This window comes from Heterocephalus glaber, unplaced genomic scaffold (genome assembly GCF_053883595.1).
Source record: "Heterocephalus glaber isolate CG9 unplaced genomic scaffold, H.glaber_assembly_v1.0 deba00000331, whole genome shotgun sequence".
Taxonomy (NCBI): Eukaryota; Metazoa; Chordata; class Mammalia; order Rodentia; family Bathyergidae; genus Heterocephalus; species Heterocephalus glaber.
The window spans coordinates 67,682,952-67,710,733 of NW_028258142.1; the positions used below are offsets into that span (position 1 = coordinate 67,682,952).

A 27,782-nucleotide genomic window follows, 5' to 3' on the forward strand; every position below is an offset into this window, starting at 1 on the left:
ATGCTGTGCCCTGAGTTGCGCCAACAGCAGGGTGATGCCCCGTGGTGGTGGGAGCCAATCAATCCTCAGGGTTTGTTCCCTTGTTGTGCAGATCCTCACCGGCCCACGCGTGCCGGCCGTGTCCATCCTGCCCTGATGACTGTGGCCACCTGCCTGCCTGCAGGTAGAGCGAGTGCTGTGGCCCCGCCCCATCCCCCCCCCCCCCGCCGTGTTTCCTGTGTGTTTCCTGTTAACCCGGAGGCAGACGGCCACAGTTTCCCTCAGCACAGGACTGTAACACTGATCATGCCAAGGCAGGCTGTGCAGTTAGCCCCACAACTGGCTTGTTTATAGAAGTGAGTCTGGGGGAAGCCTACGTGCCGAGGTCAGAGTAACTTGCACCCAAATTCCCTTCCCACAACTAAAACCTCCTGACTAGAGGGACAGTGTTCTAATTACAACCATTTATTTTGTCTGTTCTCTTCCTAATTTGAGACTGCTTTGTCTTGTCCTTTATGAGCCTTGTTTACATTAATTTCCATAGAAACCACTGGTAGCTCACCTTTAACCCAACGGATTGCTAATAAAAGTCAGTGCCTGGGACTGGCCAGCGCCTTTGCCAGTCGCACCGGCATTGGTCATCCTGGAAGCCCGCTTTCTCTCTTAGTTCTGCCTCTTAGTGTCTTTTGTTCTCAGGCCTGCATCACACACTGGGCAGGTGGGAACTGGAACCTGACTGCAGGGGTCTCCGGCATGGGCTTGTGGGTGCCGTCTGCCACCTGGGAGCAGGGCATGTCTCTGCACCTGCCCCTTGGTAAGGTGAGCCTGACATTTGTTCACCGAAGCTGTATTTCTTCTGTGGATTTGTGAGTGAGCCTCACCTCAGATGATCTCTGCTTGGCTGCGTTTCATTCCCAGCACATGCTGTTTCTTCCAGTGATTCCTGTCACATAGCTGAAATCCAACCCCATTATTCCATTTGCAGTCTGCTAAGTGCTTGAGTAGGCAATGTAGTGATCTTACTTTTCTCTCTGTGCTTCCCCAATGCCTGGTGCACAGTAGGCACTCCATAAGTGGTTATTGGAACAATAAATAGTTCAAACCGGATGCAAACTGTACAAAGGTTTTGCCTTTCACCTGTGCACAGTCAGTTATTTTACTATAAATTGTGGCCAAAGCCCAAAGTTGGCCTATAGTAGTGTACATAACTCAGGACATAACTGGTTGTTTTTATGTGTTTTGAGCCAAAGAGTCTCTCTCTATGTGAAATAAAATAGTTGTGTATTTTAGTAGTATTATACCAAGTATTTATTTATTTCACTGAAGATTGAACCTAGGGCCTTCGCACTGTGCTATGTCCCCAACCCTTCTTAATTATTTTGAGTCAGAGTTTCACTGTGTCACTCAGTTGCTCAGGCTAGGCTTAAACTTGAAATCCTCCTGCTTTAGCTTCCCTCAGTGCTAGGATTACAGTGCTGGAATTATGTAACATGCCCAGCTACATTTAATTTAAAGTGTGATGTTTCTGTTAATATTTTGCCCCCATGTGGTCATGTCTGATCTTTAAAGGGTCATGTGCAGAATGGGCAGACCACATCTATATATGGATCTGTGTGTGATAGATTTCAACCTCCTCTAAAGATGTCAAGTACATCGACTTAATCTTTTGCTACAATGACCTATTGCTCTTTATTTACATTTTATTTAGGGAAAAGTAGTGTTCAAGTATATGATAACAGAATTTAAATTTTAATAACATTGACCATTAGAAGTAGTATTGTGGTGAGTAATTTCCACTTGTGCACATTTTCCAGTAGTAATGAGTACTTGGCATGGATGCTCCTCTCGGAGGAGACTGGGGTCATACTCCTCCTTGCTCAGAGTGGGACTCTGCACACTGACTTCCTCCCGAATGCTCAGTGATAAAAGGGGACAAACTGCACGGTAGAGAAACCTGACAAACACTACTGCAGCCAGAGACCGAGGTCCCAACAATAGTGAGAAGTCGTATTGCAGCAGATGTGGTTACTGTAGGATGAAAGTGACACTTGTCTTTTGTGACCTTTCTTTCCCAAACTTGAGTGTAAGCATTAGGGGGAACCAGACAAATTCCAACAGAAGGAATTCCTCAGAAATACCTGACCAGGAGTATCAAACTTGTTGAGGTCATGATGAATGAGGAGTGCCACGGCCAAGACACCGAGGAGACTTGATGACTTAGGGTAAGGAGGTGTCTGAGTGGGTGCTGGAGCAGAAAGGACAGTCCATGAAAATGAAGAAAATCAACTGTGGACTTCAATTACTTTTTTAAAGGTAGTCAGGAAGAGAGAATTGCATATCATCATATTGCTCCAATACTACTTTCTCTGTCTGGGATATAGGACACAGGAGTAAAATTAGTCTTAGCTTTCCTTCTCCTTTCTTCCCCTCATCTTTCCTTTTTCTATTTTTAGAAACTACTCAGTAGATTGCTTCTGTTGACATATCTTAAATCTTTCTTACCTGTGGAATTCAATATTAGATTTTCATATTATTTTCATTTAAAATGGGCTAGATGACACCAAACTGTAAGTATCTAAATGTTGTGTAGTTTTACAAGGTATATAGTAAACTTGTTACCTTAGAGTATAAACAAACATAGATCAGTTAAAAATTATACTCTATCCTAAAAGATAAGCCAGGTATGTCTCACAGAAACTCAACTATGGGGTAGAAGAGGGCACCAAGGTCCTGACTAATGGCATGGAATAATCTATTTAATGAAATAATAACAGATAACTTCCCAAATCTTGAGAAAGATATAGATGTCCAGGAGGCATTTAGAACCCCCAACAGGTACAACAATAAAAGAACATCCCCAAGTCACAGTATTAGTTAAAATTCCAAAAGTACAGAAAACAACAGTGAAAGTTTCAAAAGAGACACCAAATCACTTATAGAGGCTGTGCCATCAGAATAACTTCATACTTCTCTGCAAAACCCTAAAGACCAGAAGAGCATGGAATGATGTATTTCAAGTCCTGAAAGAAAATAACTGCCAGCCTAGATTACTATATCCAGCAAAGCTATCCTTCAGAATTGAAGGAGAATTAAAGATCTTTGAAAATAAGCATAAACTAAAGAAAGTCATGATGACTAAACCAGCACTGGAGAAGATTCTTAAAGGAATCCTACACACAAAAGAGGAAGAGTAGGAAAACTATTGAGAATTAAGAGAAAAACATTACAAAAACAATGAAATGACAGAAATTGATACATTTCTATAATAACTATTAATGTAAATGGGCTTAATTCTACAAATATAAGACACAGACTGGCAGATTGGATTTAAAAGAAGACCCAACTCTTTGCTCCTTGCAAGAAACACACCTCATTAGCAAAGACACACACAGACTGAAAGTGAAAGGGTGGAGAACAGTATTCCATGCAAACTATTCAGAAGCAAGCAGGAGTACCTAGACTCTGACATAGCAGATGTCAAGACAAAATTAGGCAGGACAAAGAAGGCCACTACCGGAAAATCCACCAAGAAGATGTAGCAGTTGTACATACGTATGTACAAACATCAGTGTATCCACTTTCATAAAACAAACACTACTCAACATAAAAGGACACATAGGTCCCAATACAATAATAGCGAGTGACTTTGGTATCACCAGTACATAGGTCATCCAAACAAAAAACACCAAAGAAACATCAAACTACACCATAGATAAATAGATTTCACAGATGTCTGCAAAATGTTCCATCCAACAACTACAGAATACACATTCTTCTCAGCAGCTCATGGAATGTTCTTCAGAATGGGTAAGTGTTTTACGTCACAGAGAAAACGTTAGTGAATACAAAAAAATTTGAAATAATTTTCTTGCATCTTATTAGGTCACAGTGGAATGAAACTAGAGATCAACAGAAAGAGAAATCACAGAAATTATTCAAACGCACAGACGTTGAGCAATTCATTTCTGGCTCATGGAAGAAATTGAGAGAATTTTTTAAATTTCTAGAATCAAATGAAAATGGAAACATGACATCTGAGAATCTCTGGGATATAGCAAAACAGTTCTAGGGTTATCGCTTTCTTCCTCCTCCTCCTCTTCATCTTCATTACTTACACAGACTCACTCGAGCACCAGACAACAATAGGACCAGAGTCTCAATGACTAATTTCATTATTTTCACTTTGAATTTGAATTATAAAAAAGTTTTTAAAAAGAAATCAATCATTTCTCAAGGCATGAGGAAATTTCACATATTGACATACAGCGAATTATTTTACAGACCTTGGCACGTGCAAAGGAGTGGGTGCTCCAGGAAACTGACTGTCAGATTGCACTGTTGTCAGTTCCTAAGCAACCATTGCCAAATTTATCTCCATGTTACACAGCTTGTGTGTTTATCCAAGCTGGTTGAGATTCCTACCCTTGTGCAAAAATAGGGCTGGGTGAATACTGAGTAGGACTGTGCTGCGGGCAGGGACTGTGTGGTTTAACTTCCCGACAGGCATTGCTCCAGCAGGAGGAAAGGAGGCGAGGCTCTGCAGGGGCGGGAGATGTCCCTGGGAGATGGAGCTGGGCCCACCGAGGCCTGCTGCCGCCTCAGTTCTACCGTGCAGCCGGCTCCCGTGACAAGCAAGGGCAGGTTGTCAGGATGACATAGAGGGGAGCTCTCCTGGGAGACACTGTTGCAGACCAGCAGTGCAGTCATACATCCAGCTCTGTCACAAAGGACCTCCCTGGCTTCCGCGGTGAAGGCTTACTGGCCAGCAGGGAGGTGCCCTCGAGGACTTAATATGTTCCTGGCTTATCTCCCAGGCCAGTTACTATCTGCTCAGAAAAGCAAAATAACTTCTATATTAGTTAAATGTAACTAAGAAAAACATATAACAATATCACATGTGAATTGCCAGCAAGCATCTGGCATTGTTAGAAGAGGAAACTCTCCAGCGGGACCTCACATTCCCACAGTGCAGCTTCCCCTGGCCACTCTGCCACAGGGGAGTGGTTGCAGTGAGGGCTGTCTGAGCTTTGGGGGTGTAGGACTGTGGCAACTCGGCCAAGCCCAGGTAGGTGATTCACCCAGCATGAGTCTGGATGGTAGTCACACACCTGGGATGACTGGGAAGAGGTCACCTCTATTAGCTTTGTGCACTAAATATTGTTGACAGATCAACACCACAAGTTGCCCGGTAACTAGAATGACACTGTGTGGCCATTTCATCACAGGGGCTCTGGAGTGTTCCAGCCACTTCTGCCCCTCCCCCCAGCCAAGAAACACACAGGACCAATGGCCAGCCTGGGAAATTGTGCCGACTTTGAAATAGCGTCTGTGGAGAATGTTATTTTCATAATCTGCTAATTGCATATAAAGCTCAATCCAGTAAAAAAATGCAGTGGGATTACTAGTCTCTATTTGTCTGGAATTGAAATTTCAAGATACATACATGCATGTGTACCTGTGTTTCCATATCTTTATATGTACATGTGTCTGTGGTTATGTGTATTGTGTGGGTGTGTGTGCATGGATGTAGCCACACATACTGTTTGCAGATCCCTCAAGACCACACTGCCTAGCTGGGAGTCAAGAACTGGGTGTGGACAGCAGCCCTGCAGACGACCCTTCTGGAATTTGGCAATCTCCACAGTCACTCAGCCTCCTCCTGGTTTGTCACCTCTTCCTGTCACCTCCTGGCTCTGTGCTGCCCCCGACTGGCCGGCACGAGCTTCCTTCGGAGACACCAGCACCATGTGAAGTCTTCAAACCAGCAACACCGACTCCTGAGTCCAGGGTGTCTGCTCTGGCCACTTCTGAGCACCTTGGGTGCTGTTTTAGATGCATGGTTAGTGCAAAGCATGGGACTCCTTAGGCTGTTTGGCTTTAATTTTTTCTTTCTAAATTTATGCTGCTCACAACAAAGAAAGGAGCCAGGGTGTTGTTTTCAGGGAATTGAAGCTCAACGTGGGTGATCATGAGTGTCCCTCTGCTCTGGGTCCCCAGACTGCGCAGCTGGAAGGAGCGGTTTGCCCACCTGGATGCCCGGGATCCTGCTGTGCTCTGAGCAGGTGCTGGGATGGGGCACCTTGGCATGGCCTCAGAACCCAAGAGAGCACAGGGTCTTGGTTCCCGAGTGCCATCCTGGCGGTCCGTCCTGGGAGGGATCCACACCCCGGTCTTCCACAGAGTCCCCAGCAGAGGGCGCCTGGGGACCCAGTGAGCTCCTCAAAGACCTGCACTTCGCTTAGGCCACAGGGTTTCAAGAGCAAGTTTCTCCTTATTTGTGACTTTAAATTTAATCGTGCACAAGGCAGGAAAGCGGTTTCCTCCCTGCCTGTGCATGGAGGCTGGGGAGCTCCAGGTGCTGTCTGTGGTGTGGACTGAGTGAGGCACAGAGCCCCTCCCGAGATGTCTGCTCCGGGTTCGGAGAGTCCCCTCCTGTGTGGCGCCTCGGATCCACACTGAGCCTCTTTCGTCTGCGTGTGAGAAGTTGGAAGAGTTCACATCTGTGGCTTTCCTCATGATAGCCAGCCCTGTGTCCTCAGTGTGTACTTTTATTGCCTTTTCTTCTGCAGAGCCAGTTTCTCCTCCTCCTGCACTGCTTTTTGCTTGTTTTATTCAGTTCTTTGGTCAAGACGAGAAGAACTTGGAATCTAATAAATAGATAAATAAATTTATTTTGACTTGAAAGAAGTAGATAAAATTTTTGAGGGGATAATACATAAGTAATTAGTTTTGTTTGTTCCTTTTCAAAATAGGGCTCTGTTGATAGATCAGATTACCTTTACTCGTTTCTAGGACATTGTCCACTTAGTTTTTCCTGAGATTGTCGAATGTGAACTTCTCAAATTTTCTCATTGGGAAATAGATGCATCTTATGAAACTCCCTAAGATCTCACACTCATAATTAAGTTTCAAGCACCATTTTTATGTGAGAGTAAAAGAGATAATTAAGAGATACTTCAAGAAAGTGAAACAGATGAGAAAGGAGGTGGCTTCCGCTGTGTGACTGAACGCTGCAGCCGCTGGTTGACAGTCGAAGTCCTCTAGCGTGTGTCCTGGCTATGGTTCAGGGGCAGAAAGGGGCCAGGGCTGTGCACAGGCATCGCTGAGTGGCGTGGATCTGAAGCAATGTCTCGAGGGCCCGCAGCACAGGCGAGGACTCGCTCGGGGTCTGGAGTCCACTTCCAAGATGGTGACTGTCCAGGCTTTCCAACTCTCAAGTCCTCCAGTGATTACAATCAGTTTAGTTACAGTAAAGAAAACCTAAAAGGAAAACCAAGGAGTAACTGTAAAAAAGGAGGAAGGAGAACGTTTGAAATACCCACAAGGCAATCTAGCTCCTTAGCTTTGCTCAGCGCCTGGCGTGGGCGGACACTTCCCTACCTGGGATGGTGGACTGGCTGAGAGCTGCGTGGCCCAGGAGGTAGAGACGTGCATGCCTCCCCTACCTTCCGTGTCCTTCTCTCTCTCAGCGGGAGTGTGGCTTGATGGTAGAGCCTTGCTAGTGTACCTGAGGCCCTGGGTTGGATCCCAGCACCACCGGAAAGCAAAAGGAAACATCCCAAACCATTGTACCACACTGTAGGTCACAGATGGATGCTCCTTGAGACAGTAAATGCTGTGTGTGGTTGGGGAAGCCATGGAAACCATCATCCTGGTCCTAGCAACCCAGAGCAGCCTCTGGAGGCAAACTCAGCCAGTTCTGCCCACCTAGGCAAACCCCAGCCTTCTCATTTGTGCAACCCCTCTTTGAGTCCTTCTCTATCAAATTTGTTGTCAGTGAATTTATTTGCATTCTCATTTAGAATATTTAATTGGCAAATAGAGATGCTATATACCCAGGGCGTACAAGATGACCTGATAGACTCATACCTGGCCCAGGGGTGATTGCAATCAAGGTAATGAACACGCCCGTCGCCCCATGCGCGTGTGTGAGCTCCTGAGAAAAATCCACCTTACAGCTGTGACCAGCTGCTCCACACTCCCCCAGCCTCACCCCTGGTGCTGCCTCTGTACTCTGCTTCTGTGCATATGAAGTCTTTAGATTGCATGGATAAGTGAGATTTTAGAAAAACGTGTTTAGTGGAAGCTGTCGAGGCCATTGATGAGCTTAGGAGGCAGAATCTCAGAGTGGGCACATGCCCTGCTCCCAGCCCGGGCCTGGGGCCCCCCAGCTGTGCGGTGTGTGACCTTTGGCGGAGGCGGCCATGGACACATCACTGCCAGGACCTGCACTGAGGGCTTGAACTGGGTCAGACTGCGAGAGAACCTGGGACCAGACCCTCGATGCCCTCGGGCCCGAGACTGCCTCACTTGGTCCTGCATCACCAGTGAGCTGTTGATTAGAAGACACTTAACTGCCTTTCCACTTCTGACTGTGTGGGGACAGATGCGAGGGTTCACTACAAATGCACCTCGGGGTGTACTGGTTCTTGTCATTTTATATTTTTTAGTAAAACTTAGTTTTTATCTCAGGAATCACAGGTATCTTTGTTTTAGGAATAACTAACGGTGCTTTTTGGGAGCATAGGCCTGTTCACAGCACCCAGCTAATCTTTAAGCCTAAATCCCTAGACCCTATTTTTAGGCTGACAGACACAATTTAGTTCTGGATGTATGGGAGCATCACAGAGCTGTTTTGCAGGCAGCCTGTGTGAAACTCTCCCAGCCTGTGTATGCAGGGGAGGTAGGCTCCAGCTGCTAGACGCAGACAGCTCAGAGAGTGGGTGCTGGGTGTCCTGACTGCCAAACTATCCACACAAAAGCAGTTCTCTAGAATGGTGACCCAAGGAAGAAAGAGAAAGGGAGGTGGTTTGAATTGGGGGAGAAAAATCTCAGCGCAGAAGGACCACAGTCTGTGGCTTTTCCCACATTTCACTCCTAACTCCACGGAACAGATGCAGGGCACAGAGCTCCCAACATGGTGACCTTGGCACTGCCTCACCCAACTCTAGACTCGTGAGCCCTGCAGCAGTGAGGCCTGCCTACTGCTCAGGTGCCTGCCCCTGGGAGGTGCAAAAGCCGCAAGACCCACCCTGTCCTCGAGGACCTCTTAGCTGACGGCCTTCTGAGGCCACAAACTGCTTCTTTGGCACCATGGCCAGGTCACAGCTGCACCATCTTCAGGCTGTTGGATGCCCTGTGGTTCCCCTGCCCCATCATGGAGCCAGGCGTGGCCTGAGAGCGGCTGCTTTTCCTCACAGCAGTTCTCAGACACCCGGCTGAGGGAGCCAGCATGGGGGCTCCCACACCCCTGCAGTTCCCTGCCAGTGAGCTGAGGCCGGCGGCTGCCCAGCTCTGCAGCACCCAGCAGTAGGTGTGCTGTCTCCCTTCCACCTGCCTCACCACCTTGGTTTTGTGTTTTAGGGACATGAACAGTTCATTCTGAAGTTCGAGTTGTCTTTGTAAGAAGCCCGCGTGGAGACTATGTGTTCAGGGGGGCGAGGTCCTGACTCCTCGCGGTGTGGGGGTCTGAAGAGTGCACCCTGGAAGGGGCCACCTGCACCCCCCTTTCCCTTAACTGTGGCCTGTGGGCCAGGCGGCCCAGCCGTGTGCTGTTCCTCAGGTGGGGCACAGTGGGGAGTGGCTCTCCTGCCCTCTCTGAAGCTGCACCTGGTTGCATCCTTTCTGTGCCTCACCCACACGGTCCACTCACCCCCTCAGAAAGAGGAAGAAAGACATGGACAGTGAATGTCAAGAAGCAGGGCATGGTGGTGCATGCCTGAGATCCCAGCTCCCTCCGCGAGAGGCTGAGGCAGGAGGAACTCAGGTTCAAGCCAGCCTGAGCAACGTATCCAGACTCTGTCTCAAAATTAAATAAAGGGCTGGGAGTGTGGCCCACTGACAGCCTGCTAGCCCAAGGCTCTGGGTTCAGTACCCAGCAGCACAGGCCACTGTGGTGGAGAATGTAGTGACAGCCACTCCCCGCCAGTCAGTCACGCTTATGAGGCCATCCTGGAGCGAGAGTGTTCCCTGACAGCATGCCCACATGGAGGGGTCACTCTCTTCAGGGAACTCAGAGCAGTGTGATCAGCACAGCACCAGAGTGCACTTCCCATGCGCGCGACACGCCTGAGCTGCTGCCTCAGCCTGCAGTGCCTGCCCATAGGGTGTGTGAAACAGTAGCGTGCTAACCCTAGAGCTCTGCCTGCTGTCCCTACAGAGAGCTGATGCTGTGGAGGTGACCAGCGTCTTCCGTGACCCAGGAGGCCCCTGCAACATAGTGCCCGGGCCTTACTGGGTGGGACTGCGCCTGGGTCTGAGGCTGCCAGAAAGCCCTGCGGCGAGCTGGGTCCCCAGTGCAGGCTGCCCTGGAGGGGGGCAGCAGCCCCAGCGGTCCCGGGTTGAGACGTTGGCAGGCGCTGCCCTGCAGTCCAGGGCTGTGGAGGAGCCAGGCCCGCTGCTCCGAAACCCTCCTTCCTTCTGCCGTCTCACAGGCAAGCAAGAATGACTGTGCTTGCAGGGAGCGCAGCTTCCCTGGCCTCCGCACGGAAGGCCAAGAGGTGCCTGCTCGCAGCGGCTCAGCGCTGCCCGTCTTCTGTGAGGAGGGAGGCTGACTGCTCCGTCCAGGGCGGCCCATTTGAATTCAGGTTCAGAGGGTTGAGTTGAGGGATGAACTGCATGGCGTCCATCAAACACGGCTCTGTGGAGCTCTTGGGTGGCCTTTTCTCCCTCGTGGGGTGACCAGCAGCCTGAGCAGTAGATCCCCTGGGTCTGCGCTGCTTCCTGGGGATGAGGAAATCGCCTTCGTGAGCCTGGTCCTGGGGCAGTGTCTGCACCTGGCAGCCACCTGCTGTGGTGGGGTCTGTGAGGGGACTGCAGGGCCCACGGTGCTGGGCCAGGGGCCGCCCGTGCTGGCTGCCCCCTCCCCATTCCTTCGTGGTCAGTGTGTGTTGACAGTGAGCGTTTCCTGCTCACCACATCAGCTGGAATTTCCTCGTATGTTCAGTGAAGTGAGCAGTGTGCCTTCCTTGCTAACCACATACTAAATGACTACACGTGTGTCTTGGCAGAATGAAGAGACCCAAGGTGATGTCACATGATGGTTTTGTGACCCTGTACTCCCCCTGACATCTAGGCCTCATCCTGAAAAGGGGACATTTTATAAATGAACATTTTATATACAGTATATTTGTGCATACATGCATAGGTAGTTACATATACACATACCTGCCAAACGGGTGTGAGAATTTTATCCTGGAAGTAGAAAAGAGATTATCCTTGTCGAGCACGTACTGTGTACTTCCAGGAACACAAAGGTGATATCTAAAGGGCTGTCATGAAGCAGATCTCTGAGGGTGCCCCTGAGCCATCCCAGGATCCACGGGTGGGTTCCTTGCCCTGGTCCTGTCTACTCAGAGCCCGTCAGTGGATGTCTGCCTGCTCACTTCCCGCTTCTAGGCCCTCTGAGCAGCACCACAGGGGCTAAAGTGACCGTGGGAGCTGGGGTAAGTGTTGTCCTGGCTCCATTACACCACCTCCTTGTTCTCTCCTGCTTAGCAGGATGTGGGTCCTCTGTTCTCTTCATGGGCCCATGCTGGCCTCGTGAGCACAGAAGTTGGGCGAGACACCAGCTGAGTCACTGCTCAGGCAGTTGCAGGAGGGTGTCCAGTGCATGAGGTAGAGCTGGGTCTCAGGCGGCAGGAGACCCTGGCTTTCCAGGTGCAAGTTGCAGTGTGGAGCAAAATAGCACATGGTTTCTTAAGAGGAAAGAATCCATAGCATAAGTTTTAAAAAATATTGTTGGTGTCCTGACTTGACCCTTAACAAGGAAAGTTCTCTGTTTAATTTCCTGGTGATATTTTTGTTTTGCTTTGTGGTATAGTTTTTTGTTGTAAGTGTCTGAGTTTCCATGAGATTGGTTTCATGTTTTTCAAGCTTCAGCCAGCGCAGCTTGGTGCGGATGTGACAGGAAACAAGCAGAGTTCATACAGGGGAAGCAAACTCTTGGGCATGCTGTCCCATGCTTGCGTTGGCAGGAAAGAAACTGGATCACTTTGGAAAATGAGACTAACACTTCAGTGGTTGTATAATGGGCAAAAAAAAGAAAAAAAAAGAAAGGATGTTCAGCACCATGTGAGCCCCTGAGCGTCTCTGGGGTAGCTTGTGTCTGATCGATGCCCGGAGACACCGGGTGAGGCCTTCACTCCCCAGGCCAGTCTCTGACGTCGTGTTGTTAGAGGTGAGGGCAGAAGGATGTGACACACTCTGTTGTCCCTGGAAAAAGAACTTTTTGAGAAGAGTCTTAAGAGAAAATGAAGGAAATGGAGAAGTCTTTGTTCTCCTAGAACTAAGCCATGAATTCATCCTTGGAGACAGTGAGGAACAGGCAAATGTGGAGGGAGGGAGGGAAGGAGCATCGTGCTTTGCACCTCAGCGCTGCACAGCTCCTCCTCGGTGGGTGAGTGAAGGGACCTTCATGGGAAGCCACTGTGTCACTGAGGGACACAGGAGGAGGTGATGGCAGTGGGTGGCTTGCTCTCAAGGTGAGGAAGGCAGTTTTATTCTGGATTTTCACCTTCTTGGGAATCATGGGTTAGACTTTCCCAGCTACAGTTACTGCTTTGAAGCGGAGACTGGACCTGCCTCCCACACCCTAGTGAGGCCCGGCAGGGAGGGAGGAGGGGAGGCTGCGGAAGGAGAGGGAGTGGCCAGAACTGAACCCTAATAACTGCCGGTTCTTCACCTTTGAGACTTAGACGCACGTCACAGCCCTTAGCCCCAGGAAAAGGCAGCTATGCCAGTCTCATGTTGAGCACCTGGGTGAAAAGTGCCCATGACACGCTCAATAGGTGCAGCTCCCCTGAGACGCCAGCATCGGCCTTTGGAAGAACGGTCACATCATTGCTGTACTTCGTTTCCTTCCTTTTTCTTCCTTTCTCTCTCCCTCCTTCCCTTCCTCCCTTCCGTCCTCTCTTTTGGCAGTGCTGGAGATTGAACAGGGCTTATTGAACTATACCCCCAGCCCTTTTTATTTTTCATTTTGAGACAGAGTCTTGTTAAGTTGATAAATTACCTAGGGTGTGCTCAAGTTTAAGATCCTCCTGCCTCAGCCTCCCAGACTGCTGGATTACAGGTGTGCACCACCATGCCTGGCATGTTTTCTAAGTTTAACAGCTATTTATATTCCTCTGGAACACCTTTGTAATTTCCCTGAGACCTAATTGACTAACGTGGGCCTGTGGTTGGTTCCAGAGAGGAGAACAGTTCCTGCCTCCACCTGTGACCTGCCTGCCATCCTCCTCAGAGCCATTGTCCTCTGCACTGTCCTCCTCCAGAAGTGCTCGCCAGGTCCAGGGCTGGACACCAGACAGTGAGTGCGGGGCCCACACAGGAAGCGGCACCTAGAAGCATCAGCCTTCAAAGGGGGAAGTTGCCATCCCCACTCAGAGGCAGTGGCAGTGCCATACCATGTGTGTGGGCACCACCACGTTTGTCTCCTCACATTGGGGCCTGGCTTGGCGCCCTGCAGCCTTCAGAACCACAAGGGCACCCTGTACTCGGGTGGCTGGGCGTCCCCCAGTGGGGACCTGTGCTGCTCCCCAGAGCTGGTGGCTGCTCTGCATGGAGGAGAAGCTTGTTGGAAGCTTGTTCAGCAGCGAGAGCAGCCTGCACTGTCAGGAGGACCCTCAGAGAGGGATAGCACAGGACAGGGTGACTGACTGTCCTGGTCCCCTTCTCCACGGTGACAGGGCCATTGCCTTCCGGGCTTCACGCCTTAGCATGGCCACAGATCAAGAGCTCTCTGTCTTCCTGGCTTGGGAAGGCCCACAGCGTCTTCATGCTGTAGCTCTCTCTGAGTGGGCCTTGAACAGAGAGGCAGCATCACTTGATTATTACAAGTTCACACTTACGAAGTCTTCGATTCTCCACTTTGAAATTGGGTAACTATAGGGTTGCTGGCTGAATGAGCATTGCATTTATGTTTTTAACACCTTTGCTGGTTGGTGTCTTATACTGCAGTCTGACAGGGGCCTCTTATTTTCTGTCTTCCTCCTGAACTGTCTGGAAACCATCTCGCATTTCAAATAGCAGAGTGGCTCCCATGCTGTCTGCTCGGAAAGATTCTCCCAAGTTCTTTGGAAACATGAAGGGCTCATGTAGTTACAAAAGAAAGCAGGTATCATGCAGCTGTGAAATGGCATCTTAGCATTAGCTTTGGTTTTGTCCACCGTTCGTTTCCCTTTCATCCATTTCTAGCGTGTCCAGCAGTTTGAAGCTGGTGATTTTAGTACTGTGGCTCCTAAACCATGGTCAGTGATTAGACGTGCAGGTGCCAGCCTGTCTTGGTGAGTGGGGTGTGCAGGGGGCTGAGACTTACAGACTGGATTGAGCTCACTGAGCTCACTGCTTAGTGGGTGTGTGTGTGTACGCATGTGTACAAGAGTGTGCCTCTGTATATGTGTGCGTGCGCTTGTGCATGGGGTAGGGGTGGGTAGGAGGTGTGTTGAGCACTGGAAAATGCAACCTTTCCATGGCTTATTACACACACAAAGACTGAGAAAGGAGCACAGTTTCTGGGGCTTATAATCCTGGAACCAGTCAGCACTTGACTGTCAACAGCAGTGGCTCTCTATCCAGTAGCTCAGCATCCTCCTGTGGGGAAACCTGCACAGTGATTTCTGCCTCCATCAAGGAGAGATGGGGCTGTGTCTCCCTCAGTGCCGTGAGGAGAAATGAGTGTTTTTTGCTTAGTGGTGTGAGAGTGTTGAGAGTGTGTTTTCTGAGGTCATTCTGAGGCCAGTGGTTGAGCCTGGTCATGCTGGAGGAGGATGCTGAGATCTCAGATTAATGGGCATGGCTTTTCTGGTTCATGTGCCATGTCCCTCTGAGTAGGTGTAATGAGACATTCAACAACTGGTGGATTTCCACACTGTATCCCACAGGCCCAAAGAAACCAGCGCGGCCCTTGCTACTTGCCAGGGCTCTCTGCTCCTGGGTGGCATGCCACACATTATTTTGCGACACCTTAACACATATCTGAGTCAAACTCCACCACGGCTCCATGCTCAGGGGCTCTGGCTTACCTTCATCTTTGTTATTTTGCCTATACTGGAGGTAAATGAATTGTATCTCATACTTTAAGGTTTGTTTGCAGGCCTGAGTGGGCCGCTTGCTATCAAAAAATGGTCACTTTTGCAATATTATCAAAGAATTGGATAAATACATGTAATTTAATATTCTAATGCTTCTTTTATATTATCTCATTTTTTCTAAAACAGTTCTGTGAAGTAAGTAGTTCAGACATTCTTCGCCTCAGTTTGCAGATGACAGTGTGAGGTGCAGACCCGGTGGCTGGCCGGCTTACAGACACCCAGTGCTGGGAGCAAGAGGGGCCTGGTAACATGGTCACTGTGTGTTTGGTAACTGACTTTTCACTGTCATGTCTGGGAAGAATGAAGCCCACCAGAGCCTTTTGGATGCTTAGAATCTAGTTAGTAGTGCTAGAAAGCATGAGATTGGAAACCTAAATAAGTTGGAAGATAAGCTCTATAAGAGTTCCAAAAAGAAAGAAAATAGTTTGGGCCCTCAGATTTTCAAGCGAACAGATTATTACCATTTTCAACTGAGAAACTGACTTTCAGAGACATTGGTATTTGCCCGAAGACACTCCTTTGTGGAGGAAGCTAGATGGCTTGACCCTTGGAGTAGGTTCCATTCATTCACTCAGCCAACAAGCAGTTGGTAGGCACTGGCACACACCAAGGACTGGTGAGTGCCTCTAAACCCCATGGTGACCATGGGGATCCTCTTGCAGATCACACCCTTAGGCAGGTGCTGCGTCTTGGACTTTGCCTCTGGCCTTCTCCAGGGATCTTCTCAGTGCCACAGGTCTGGTGTGTGGTCGGGCTCCGTGAATGTGATGTTCACAGTGAAGAGAACTGAGCCCGTAACCCCCTGGCCTATCTTTCTCCTCGCATCCAGGTCCTTGGTGCAGCTGTCCCCCATTGTCCTCCTCCTTGCCGAGCAGGGGAGTGGGAGCTCTGGATGTGAAGCCCGTGGGTCACTGGGCCCCACGCCCTACTGCGCTCCCTGATCTGCAGGATACGTTCCATCTGCAGCGGGCCTCTGCCCTTCTCAGCCTCTGGGGCCACATCGAAGCCGGCCCTGTTGCTCGGTGTCCCCGCCTCGCCTCGCTCTTTGCCGTCTCTAAGCCTCGACTTCCCGTTAGTCCCTCTCTGGAAGGGTGTCTTCTGCCCTCTCTCTCTTGCATCTGGATAACCCTTACTCGCGCTGTGGGACTCAGGGTAGTGGCCACCTCTTTCAGAAAGTCCTCCCCCAGCTGTTGTTTCTCGCATGGTTGGCTGTGCTGTCTGTGTTTCTGTCCTTGCCAGGTGGGTTTATGTCTGTGCCTCATCCCCAGGCAGTTCCAGCTCCTGTGAAAACAGGGCCTTGTCGGCTGTGGCCCTGGTGACAAGTGTGATGCCCAGCGCTCTCGAAGGCTATACGGGGCAGGCTGTCGGATGACGAGGTGGAGGAGTGCCCACATGAGCATCAGTCCCTGTTACCTCTGCACAAAACCACTTATTACCATTTCTTTTAGTTGTGTTTAATTTTAGCGTAAATTTAGGTAGGGACTGCAGTGTGGGAGAAAGTGAAGTTACTTGAAAACAGAACTTCAGTGAGCGCCTTAGCTCCACTTGCGGATGATAACTCACAGCTGACCTTCCAGACCCCTCAGTGCTTTCCTTCCCGGTGCGTTGGTTAAATTCTGCACACTTCCTCTTGGCCGGGTTGTACACTGTGTGGGCAGTTGCCATTACGTAGTCCTTATCCTTTGGTTTCCCTGCCTGGAAAAACACGCCAGACCACGAGGAAGAGCTTAGCTCCCACTCCTCTGGGCTGACAAATGCAGCAGACTCTCAGCATCAGGGTGAATGCAGATAAGACCCTGTCCAGGCCAGAATAAGAATGAGGCCTGTGCCTGTCGGCCTTACAGCCAAGGATCGATGCCTTTGGTGTGATTTCCACCGCACCTGGGTGGCCGGCCACTGAGCTCTGCCTGTCGGGCCAGTCATCAGCTCTGCCTGGAGAGCGGGCACTCATCACTAAGGCTGTCCCAGTGCATCAGGGCGGGGTCTTTATCCAGCATGAAAACTGTCACCTGTGGTAATTTATCATCTCCAGTCATATATAACAGTGCCTTCTGTGGGTTTTATCTTTCTTTAAATGTATTTTGTGGGGTGTTTAAAGGAGTATTTTCTAAGCTTTTAATACTGAGGAGGATAGGAGAGATGGATCATGCTCAGCAGCCTGCTCCAGGGTGGAGGGTGTACATGCTGACATACTAATGCACTAAGAAACCAGAAAGCCCTTCTGATGACTCGTAGTTCTGGCAGTGTAACTTCTGCCCTAGATTTGATTAAGCCTCTGTACAGACTTCCTCTCCTAGGAGATTATCTTCTGAAAGCCCGTGTCATTTTCCTCCCCCTTTGAAGCCCATTAGGAAAATTAAAGCATTTAATTTTGTGATGAATGTTACTGATGCAGACAGTTGCATTCCCAGATTTTCTCCAAATATAAGCTCCCTTGCTACAACAAAATATCTGTGACTCAAACAACCCGATATTAAGTTATGTGGAGACTGTTGGCTTCTGGTGCTATGTTATAGAATAATGAGCTCTGCATTGAAAGAAAAATGTGTCAACATTAAATCCAACCAGGGAATGGATCAGGCAACATCAGGCAGTGGAGCCAGAAGTCAGCTGGTATCTGCATACCTACTTCCTCCTGAATGAAGCTATCCACAAAACCTGCTGGACCATCCAGTCTCTTCCCTTAAAGAGACAAAAACTACTTTATTCTGTGACACACAAGCTGGCTAATGCCAAACAGCTAATGAATCGGAGTGAATGGAAGTCAAAGTGCAGCAAACTTCTTGTAGCTGTGATTCTATCTCAGAGGAGCTGGTGCTAGTCCTAGGGAGAGGCTGAATCTGCAAAGACCTAGGGCCTAGCTCAGTTTTGTCTTTCTTCTGTGTCCAAGCCTAGTCGATCTCAATAAGAAAAGCCTCAGATGAGTGCTCGAGGATGTAACTTTCAGTTCAGTTATTCTCAAATACTCTGGATGCCCTGAATTAGAGTGGATGAGCATGTGGGTGCGTCCTTCCAGCATTGCAGCTATCTACTCCAGGGTCATGCAGGTGAGACCAGGGTGAGGAGACGGCTGATGAGGCTGAGGGGCTGACAGTGTCACAGCACTGCGACCTGTTCATTTTACCCTTGGAGGTTTCCCCTACGAAGCCCCATGCTTCCCTGGGGCCCAGGCGCTAAACTGAATATATGGGAACCTCCTGCAGGGCCCTGGAAAACCAGGATTGCTGGCCCAGTCCCAGAGTCTCTGATTCAGCAGACCTTGGTGACCTGAAAATTTGCATTTCTAATGGGCCCCCTAAGGCATCACATTCCAGAATCCCTCCCTGTTAGACAGCTGCACTTCTGCCTGTTGCCAGACAATCCTCGAGCCCCTACCAGGTGCCAGGTACTGTGTTGTAACCTGGAAGGAGTGGAAGGAGCGCACTGTCCTGGCCTTTACCGAGAGCCCCCATCTGTCCTGTGTCCTCCCCAGGCAGAGCCACCATGCCCTTCAGCCCTGCACGTGAGCCCAGACCGCCTCGTCCTGGGTCTGCTCTGAGTGCCCTAGGGAGGAAGGTGTGGACACACAGTGCTCAGCGGTCCCAGTGATGCCTCCTTCGAGGCCACTCTTCCCTCCCCAGTGGGTGTGGCAGGGGAGTTTAGCGCAGTAGCTTCTCAGGTAGATGTGTGGCTCCTTCCATTCCTCCTGGGGCCAGTGCCCAGCCAGGTGGACAGCAAGGTCATCTCTCTCTGCTGTTTAGGAACTGCTGTTCGTGGTTGAGCCTTTTCTCCCGTGTAACCCTGTTTACTCCTGCCGAATCTTGGGCCTGTTTCCTTCCCTTTGCTGTCTATAAAAAGCAAGGGTCACTTTCCGCCTTGAAAATGTAGTCCCAAGGTCAGTTTAAATATTCACAGCTGATCTTGAATCTCTTTCATACAAGTTTGATGGCTATTTCTTTAAGTGCCAGCCTTCTCATTTTAGTATTATGGAGCGCCTCTGGTCAGAATCCGGAACACCTGGTGGGATTGTGTCCTTTTCTCGGCCCTGTAGAAAACGAGGACATGGGGCCAACATCATTCATACAGGAAAAACTTTCTCACCACAGTAATGTCCTTGTCCTCCCAGTGATGTTCCAAGAAGCCTCGTGCAAATGCTGTGAGAAGACGGACTGGCTCCTGCTCAGGCCCTGGGGACACCTGTGCCTGAACACTGCCACCTTCCTGTGGGGAAGGCTGTGGTTCTTCACCCAGGTGGTGCTTCCTGCTCCTTCTCTCCTCCATTGAATAGCTTTATTTTGAGCTTCTCTCTTACAGATGTGTTGGGTGGAGCACTATGTTTTTCCTAGGAATTTTATAAATAGAATAATGAAGTTTGGAGGCTGGAGTGGATTTACTTACTTATTTCTTTGTTTTCTGAAACTATGTGAAATCTTATTTTTTGAGTGAATATCAAAAATAAATACCTGGGTGGGACACCAGTAAGGAATATATTTTCAAATATACCCGTGCAGTGTTGCATTACACCTACATTTCACTTTCCTCTTCTGCCCTTAGAATCATTCAAGTAGAAGTGCCGCTGTCTGACTGCACCTCCCTGGGTGGGGACAGCAAGCCCTTTCTCCCCATGCACTTTGGGGTGCTCTCCGTGCGCAGCAGGGTCTGGGTGCATCGTAGGGCCTGTGTCTCTGTCCTCAGGATGAGTTGCTGTTCTGCTGGCAGCTCTGTGGTCACCACCGGTTTCTGGGAGCTGCCCTGACCTGTGTGGACGCAGTGGCCTCCCTCACCCTATGGTCCTGACTTTACTGTATGCTTTCTGGTACCTTTGTTTAGCTGGGTGCTCAGAAAGCGGAGTAAATCACCGTTTCCTTTACTGTCGGTTCTGCTACAGGTCTCATAATCTGTGTAAAGCGATCCTTGATTGGAGAAGGAGGTGACACAAAAGTCTGCATCACACACGCTCAATCCCAGCACCACACCCTTAACCCTAGTGTCACACTAGATCCAGCCACCTCTGAAAAGCTCCATCTGTGACTGCATTTTGGGGGACATCTAAATAAAAGTCATAGGGCGAAGAATTAGAGAAGAAAGTAGTGAAATAGAGAAAACCAGCCCTTTAATAGACTGACAGGATACTGCAACGGTCATGAGTGAAGGAAGAGCATTGACACCGATCTGCTAAGGTAAAGGGACTGTAATGAATGCCAACAGATTAGATAACAGATTCCTGGAAAGGCACAAACTACCAAAACTGAATCAAGAAAAATAGAAAATCTGAATGTTTACAAGTAAACAGATTAAACAATAATTTTAAAACTTGCTACAGAGAAAACCCCAAGCTCAGATGGCTGTGCTGGTGAATCTTACCAAACATTTAAAATGAATTAATACTAATTCTTCACCAGTTCTTCCAAGAAACAGCTCATTCTGTGAAATTAGGGTTATAATTTTTGTTTTTTGTTTTTGGTACCGGGGATCGAACTCCGGTCCTTGTGCTTGCGCGGCAGGCAGTGGAACCACTGAGTGACATCCCCGGCCCATGGATTATAATTTTTGAATGCTCACCAGCATTTCCCTCTCAGTGTGTCTTTTGCTTCCTTCTTTCACCAGAACCTATCTGTCAGTCAGTCAGTGATGGTGGCAGAGGAAGGGCCATGTGCTGTCTCCCTGTCTCACTGTGCTTGGGCACAGTGTGTGGCTTCAGTGAGCAGGGGCCACTCCTAGGCCACATTCTGAGACCCCGACTGGTACTAGTGGTGCTGAACACTCTCTTTCCCAAAGACGCTTTCTTGTGATTTCTCCTTGACTCGTGGATTTTTACAGTGTATGTTATCTGTCTCCGACCACATTAGTGAATTCCCCAGATTTCCTTCTGCTTTCATTTTTAGTGTTACTCTATTGTGATTTTGAAAGTTGTTGGAATCAAAATGCAGCTATTTTTGTCAAGCCCTAACCTAGTGAATAAATAAATAAACAGGCTCTTATGAAGATGATCTAATGCATGAGTGACAAGAACCTTCCAGAAGAGACTGCCAGAACCACAGCTTTGTTCCAAGCACCATCACACCTTACTCCGAAAATACTTCTGCAAGGACATCTGCCAGCAACTTCTGGGGGAGCCCTGGGCAGACACCAGTCTTGGCCATAACCCAGGTGGCCAAGGACACGTTTATAACCCTCCTGGTCTTTTGTTTCAACTTCCTTGGACACACTGAGAGTGTACTATGTTGCATGCGTCTTGTTTCAGTGCTCTGCAAAGTCCCGGGGAATCTTCCTGATTGCCATTAGGTTGACATGATCTAAGAACCTACTTTGTATGGTTTCAGTCCTTTTCAAATTATTGAGGCTTGTTTTATGGTCTAGCATGTGGCCCGGCCTTGAGAATGTTTCATGAGTTCTTGGGAAGATTTTATGTTCTGTCGTTATAGACTTGTTGTTCTGTAGATGTCTTGTTGGTTTGTACTTTTGTCCAAGTCTTCTATGTCCTTTTTCTCTGCCTTGTCGTTTTATTCATCTTGGTGCTTGGCTTTTTAATAACCTCCTACCCTACTTGGTGGCTTCATAGCATTGCATACTTCTGTGTTAACATTTCTAACAAGACAGGCTGGTTGGAACACACACAGAGCATTTGGCTTTGTATATAAAGACCTCTCTGTATTTCAACTTTTTAAGCACCAAGGATACATTAGTAAATTATTCCATGCTGTAGGCCATTGTTCACAAATACCAAACTATTACTGTTCTGAATGTAAAGTTTGTGTTCTTTTAAAATCCTCCCTCATGACTTTAGGCACAATAGATTTGTTTAAAACGTACTGTTTTGTCTCCTAAGGGCTAAATTCCAGGGCTTAATTTTTATATGGAAATTTTAATCTCAGAACAAAATTTTACAGCATAGTCATAAACCTCAAAGAATGGGAAAGTTAAAGACAGAGCCATCGATTCTTAATGGGAGTTGCATGAACCAGTGCTCGAGACACATGGACCAAGAGCCCGTGGTAACGCAGAGATGTAGAATCTGGAACACAGACTTGCAAGTTAACACATCCTCTTTGTACCCAAAAACATCAGGCTCAAAAATCAGAATCTGGCCATGCCGATCCCCTAACATCCGCATTCGTTTCGGGGGCTTCCCATTGGGTGGTTGCTGGGTGATTCTGGGTTCATAGCCAGTGGAGCGAAAGGAGGGTGGGAGGTGGGAGTCCAGGTCTGGCTCCTGTCTGCCTCTCAGCGGCCACCTGACCTCCTCCAAGCCTCGGTTCCCTGTGTGCAAAGAGCGAGAAAGAAAATGCCTCACAGGGCTGGTGGGAAGACAGAAGGGCATGGCGCTCAGAGGCCCCTGGAATAGGGCAGAGACTTAGTAAACGTTTGTAAGTGGTATCTCCAGCTCTTCCAGGTGACCTCTGTCTGTGGGGCTCTCTGTTGGGGCACCCACTGAGGGATCCTGTGTGGGGGTGCGGGTGATCTGGGAGTCCAGGGGATGAGGTCACAGGCGGGGCTGGGCTGGACGCTTATGTAAGGCAGAGAAGGGCCGGTGTGGCAGGGCATCCTTCACCGCCCGGAGGGTCACCCAAAGCCCATGAACTCTGGTAGCCCTGAGTGTCAGCATGTCATCAAAGACACAGAATCCCAAGCAGCTCTCCATTTCCGCTGCCTCTGCAGCCACTTGGGGTGCGCAGACTCTGGGCCACCTCAGCCTGTGGTTTCAAACCCTGGCTGAGGCCACTCTATGGAGGTGTAACAGTGATCTGCATGGAGCCCACAGGAGGGCGAGGCTGTAGGGTGACACTGCAGGCCTGGATGCTTCCTCCTTGGGGATAGGGATGGTTAGTAACCTTTGTCAGAGGTTAATGAACTGCCGACTTTTCTGGAGGAGCTGTGGCCAGTGTCGTGGCTCACTCATGATGAGTGAGTAAGCTCATCATGTGGCTACCAACAACCCTGGGAAGTGCCTGTCTAGGGCCCAGCCTCATGCAGCCTGGAGACATGTTACTGACCTCATGTAGAGCTGCAGTTCAAAGACGAGGAGGGAGGAAGAGGCCTTGGCTGCAGAGATTTCTGCACTTGCACATCTGTATTTTTACCCAGCACATTCATCTCTCCTGCACCCTTCTGCCCTGTACATAACCGTTTTCTCTGAATTGAGGAAAAAGAAATACTAACAGCTATTATGGCTTGTCTAAATGTCCCCCCAGAGACTCATGTACTCATAAGTGGGGCTTTTTGGAGATGGCTGGATCTAGGGTGTGTGATACTGGGATTAAGGGTGTGAGCATAGTTCTGGGTATGGATACTGAAAGCCCCACCCTGGGTGTGGATGGCACCAACCAATAGGCTTGTAGCCTGGATGGAATATAAAGGGAGAGAAAGAAGACATGCTGCTAAAAAAAAAAAAAAAAGAAAGAAAAGGGCCGGGGATTTAGCTCAGTGGTTCCGCTGCCTGCCTCGCAAGCGCAAGGATCCAAGTTCGATCCCCATACCAAAAAAAAAAAAAAAAAAAAAAAAGACACGCTGCTACTGCTGCTTTCTGCCTGCCCTGCCATGGACTGTTTCTCCTCAGCCATCCCCCTCTGCCATACCGCCCTGCATTGGAGCCAGCTGACTATGGACTGAAACCTCTACAGACTGTGAGCTGAAATAAACCTCTCCTCCTTCAACTTATGGGTGTTGGGTATTGTGCCTCAGTAATGAGAAAAAGAACTAAGACAACACCTATCAGACTGAGGCAAAGGGATCATAAGTTCAACCCCAGCCTAAGCAGCTTAGCACCTTAACAAGACACTGTCTCAAAAATTTAAAGCAGAGTTGGGAATGTTGCCCAGTGCAAAGTGTCTGGGTTCAATCCCCAGTGCTAGAAAAAAAAAAAAACCTAGCAGTTCACTTATTGCTGTGGCCCAGGATACAAAATGTGCATGGGGCCTGCACCCCTAAATTACAACTTTGGACTTTTTTTCTGAAGCATCCTCCTCAAGTGGTGCTTAAAAGTGGACAGGAACAAAAATCTAGAATACCACTGATCACAGTGGTGCATGCCTAGAATCTCAGCTACTAGGGGATGAAGTCGGGGAGGCTGAGGCAGAAGGATCTCCAGTTTTTGTGGTGTTTTTTGTACCGGGGATCGAAGTCCAGTCTTTGTGCTTGTGCAGCAGGTGGTGAAACCACTGAGCTAAATCCCCGGCCCAGGATCTCAAGTTTAAGGTTAACCTGGGCAGCACAGCTAGATCCTGTCTCAAAGTAAACAGGGGTGGGGGATGTAGCTCAGTGGTATAACACTTGCCTGGCATGTGTGAGGCCATGGGTGCAATGCCTACCACGCACAAAAGGTTTCTTTGTGAACACTACCGGACAGATGAACCCAGACAAGCCCTGACAAGTGCCGGAGAGCCGGCAGTGTGGCCTGGCCTTGGTGAGCACAAGCCAGGGCTCCTATGTGGATCCACCCCCAGGGCAGGGGCAGGCTGGGCACGTGTGTGTGCATGAGGTGTGGGCACTTAGGACTGAGCCTTCATCTGTGAAGTCCAGGTTGGACAGGGAGACAGTGGAGTGAGGGAGCTTAATTAAGATTGGCTCTCATGGACACACCAGGGGTCAGGAAGCAGCCAGGACAGACATGTGGCCGTGTGACGAGAGGCACGTTAACCTAACTGAGCACACGAAGTACTCGTTTAAAGTGACCCAGGCCCCACAGCAGGCTGTTCACAGCCATTCCGGATGCAGGTGTGTGCTGCAGCCCATGGTCAGCATGTTTGCCAGGCTCCCGGCTGCAGCATGCATGTGCCATCGTATGCTCGACCTCTGTGAGGGCCGGGGGTCAGCCTCCCACCATCCCCACCCACAGGACTCTGCTCTGGGGACAAGGGGACCCTGGGTGGAGTGGGCACCATGCGCAGGGTTGGCCCTCCAGCTTGCGGTGTGACTAGGGTTAGGGTTGGGGTTTAGGGTTGGGGTTGAGGTTGACCTTACTCCACTTGTAACTTGGAAATCAGCCAGGACGTGTCATACCGCCTTGACTCGCTGCAGTGCTGGCAGCCGTCCCTTTTCTTGTTCCCTGTGTCTTCACCCACACGCAGCCGTGGGAAAGTCTCTGGTGCTGCTTCTGTCCTCCCGCCCCCACAGCAATGACGAGCGGGGTCTTGACCGCCCACCCACAGCAGGCGCTGGCCACTGGCTGGCAGCTGTCTCCAGGGCTGGTCATAACCAGTGGATTGTAGTTTTGCCTTGGCAGCTCTGTCTACAGCCGGGACTACTGTTATGGCCCACATGTCATTCTTATTTGCCCTGAGTAAGGAGAAACAAAGGCCGTTCTGGGCTCAGATTGTGCTGCAGCTGAGGTTATGTGTGTTGTCATCATAGCATACTGCATTCTGACTGTGGCTGCTCCAGGGGGTTTGGCCACAGGCCCTGCAGCCCCTTCACACAGCCCCGGGGCATCAGGGAGCGAAGGTGGGGTCCACATGGCTGACACTCACGGACCAGGCATGGGAGGGGCTGGGAGGACCTGCCCCTGGATAGGCCTTGCCCTCCTGCCCGAGCTGCCCTCTCTGTTGCCCGGGTCCTTCTCTCTGATCTCAGAGCCATGTGGACTGAAAGGCACAGTGAGACTGAGACCTGACTGTGAAGAGTTCCTGGTGGCATTCAGGCGGTGACCGGGCCACCTGAGTGTCTCCATGCCCTCCTGACACATTCTCACATTAGCCATGTGGAGGCAGGCAGAGGCTGGGATTTACATGAGTCCTATGGGGAGCTGTGGTTTCGGGTGTGTGTTTTCTCCATTTGCAGCATAGCAGGGGAGACTTTGCAAAGGATTATACACTTGGCCTGCCATCCTGCCGTCCTGCCCTGCGGGTGCTGACCTTGGAACACCCACAGGGCTGGGGTTGGTGACATCTCTGCACCACATCTCCCAATTTAATCATGACACAAACTGTCTTGGGTAAACATTAATGTAAAGAAGAGTATATAAGCAGGTAGCTTCCAGCAACCATGAGCCTCTTTTTCTGGTAACCATTCACACCTCCTTCGGGTAGGAATGTTGGCCAGTTGGCATGAACTAGGAAAACCTTTGGCAGAACCTCAGCACTGCCAAAGCCAGTGGTGAGCGCTGGGTGGAATGTGTCCCTGGCAGTGGGGCAGTACAGTCCCTGCCTTCCGATGGCTCCTCTGCGGCCTGTGTGCGATGGTTCTGCCCAGACGCGGTGGAGCCATGCGGCATGGTGCCCATGGTCCCTGTAGGAGAGGACCAGAGCATGGTGCTAATGAGACCCTGTCCATGCCACACTGGGCTCGGACACACCGGGAGCTTGACATCAAGAGGTAGAAAGGTGATCACACAGGCCGGGAGAAGGACGGGCAGTTGGGGCCCAGCCTGGTCACATCTGTGCCGCCTGTGCCATGCTGAGCTGCAAGCACAGAGAGCCTGGGGCTTCTATGAAGAAGGCGCAGTCTCCAGTCCCACAGACAGAAGCGTGGGTCCTGTTGGGAGCCTGAGGAGGGACACCTGCACCTCCCCAGGGTCACAGCATGAGCCCTTGTGCTGCCAGCCTGGTCTAACTCGGCTCTTGACGGAGCAGGGAAGAGCCCAAGGCCTCCTGCAGTTCCTTGTCTGTGACTCCCTACCTCAGTGTGTGGGACTCTTGGAGATACTTCTGTAAAAGCAGAGCTGCCAGCCTGACACAGCAATACAAGGCAGGGCTGCAGTGTCTTCCTGTAAGCTTTAGGCTTGGGACGGCAGTGATTCAAGTGTCACAGCTCCTGAAACCACGGCCCCATCAGAGGAGGCCGCATGTGAGAACACAGCCTGAACTCTCCTCACAAATCTGCTTTAGCTCTTGGTGGTGGGAAAACTGACCACGAGCTGCGTCCAGAATCCATATGGGCACTGGAGAGTTTGGAAAACCCAAAGCAGCCCATTTTCTTAGAATGCTACTGTTCCTGTGGGTTCAAAGGAAATCTTTCCATCTTAATGACTCTTCCGGAATTCATTCTCCTCTTCATTTCCTTCCTCACCCATTCCCCTAACTGCAGGCATCTGTCTGCGTCCCCATCCACAGCACAGATCACAGTGGGGTTAGGACTCGTCCTGCTCAGCAGGGAAGGGGTTGTGAGGGAGAGGCAGCACGTGCTCTGGGTCCTCCTGCAGCCCCAGGGCCCTCTGCTCTCCTCCTCCGGGTTCTGGTCATCCGTGTTCTGTCTCTTTCGACTGAAGGAGGCGAAGGTGATCTGCTCCAGGCCGGAGGCCCGAGGCAGGGTCCTGAGCAGGGGAGTCGCAGGACAGGTGTGCGTGCCTGTTCCTGAGGGCAGAAGCCCCCGTTCTGACAGGGGTGCTCTTGTCTTTCCAGGAGCCCCGAGGCCCGTGTCCCCTCGAGGACATCCTCTGGTGGGCACCTGGGGCTGAGCTGGGCACCAAGTCCCCGCCTGGGGTCCTTGCTGGTGGCCAGCTCCAGGGCACTCGCTCTGTGCCTCCCGAGTTGGCCCCTGCAGTCTTCAGCCTCGCTGGGTGTGCAAGGAGAACCTGGCCAGCCACTCCCCACTGGGCTCCTTCTGTGGCCCAGTCAGCAGGCACATGTGGGCACCACTGGCCCCTGATGTGGGCTCCTAGAGTTGGAGTGGGGCGGAGCCCAAGGTGGGGCCTGGCATCATCCCAGCCCTGCATCCCAGGAAGGCCTGCTCGGCCCTGGACTGCGGGTCCTGCCTTGGCCAGAGGGCCTGCACCAGGGCGTGTGCATGTATACATGC

The 27,782-nt window shown here is 50.1% G+C and overlaps 1 protein-coding gene across 22 annotated transcripts in view; it reads left to right on the plus strand.

Moving 5' to 3' along the window:
• Ldlrad4 (low density lipoprotein receptor class A domain containing 4) overlaps window positions 1-27,782 on the plus strand; it is a 250,063-nt gene that overhangs the window by 193,155 nt on the left and 29,126 nt on the right. The window lies entirely within an intron of this gene.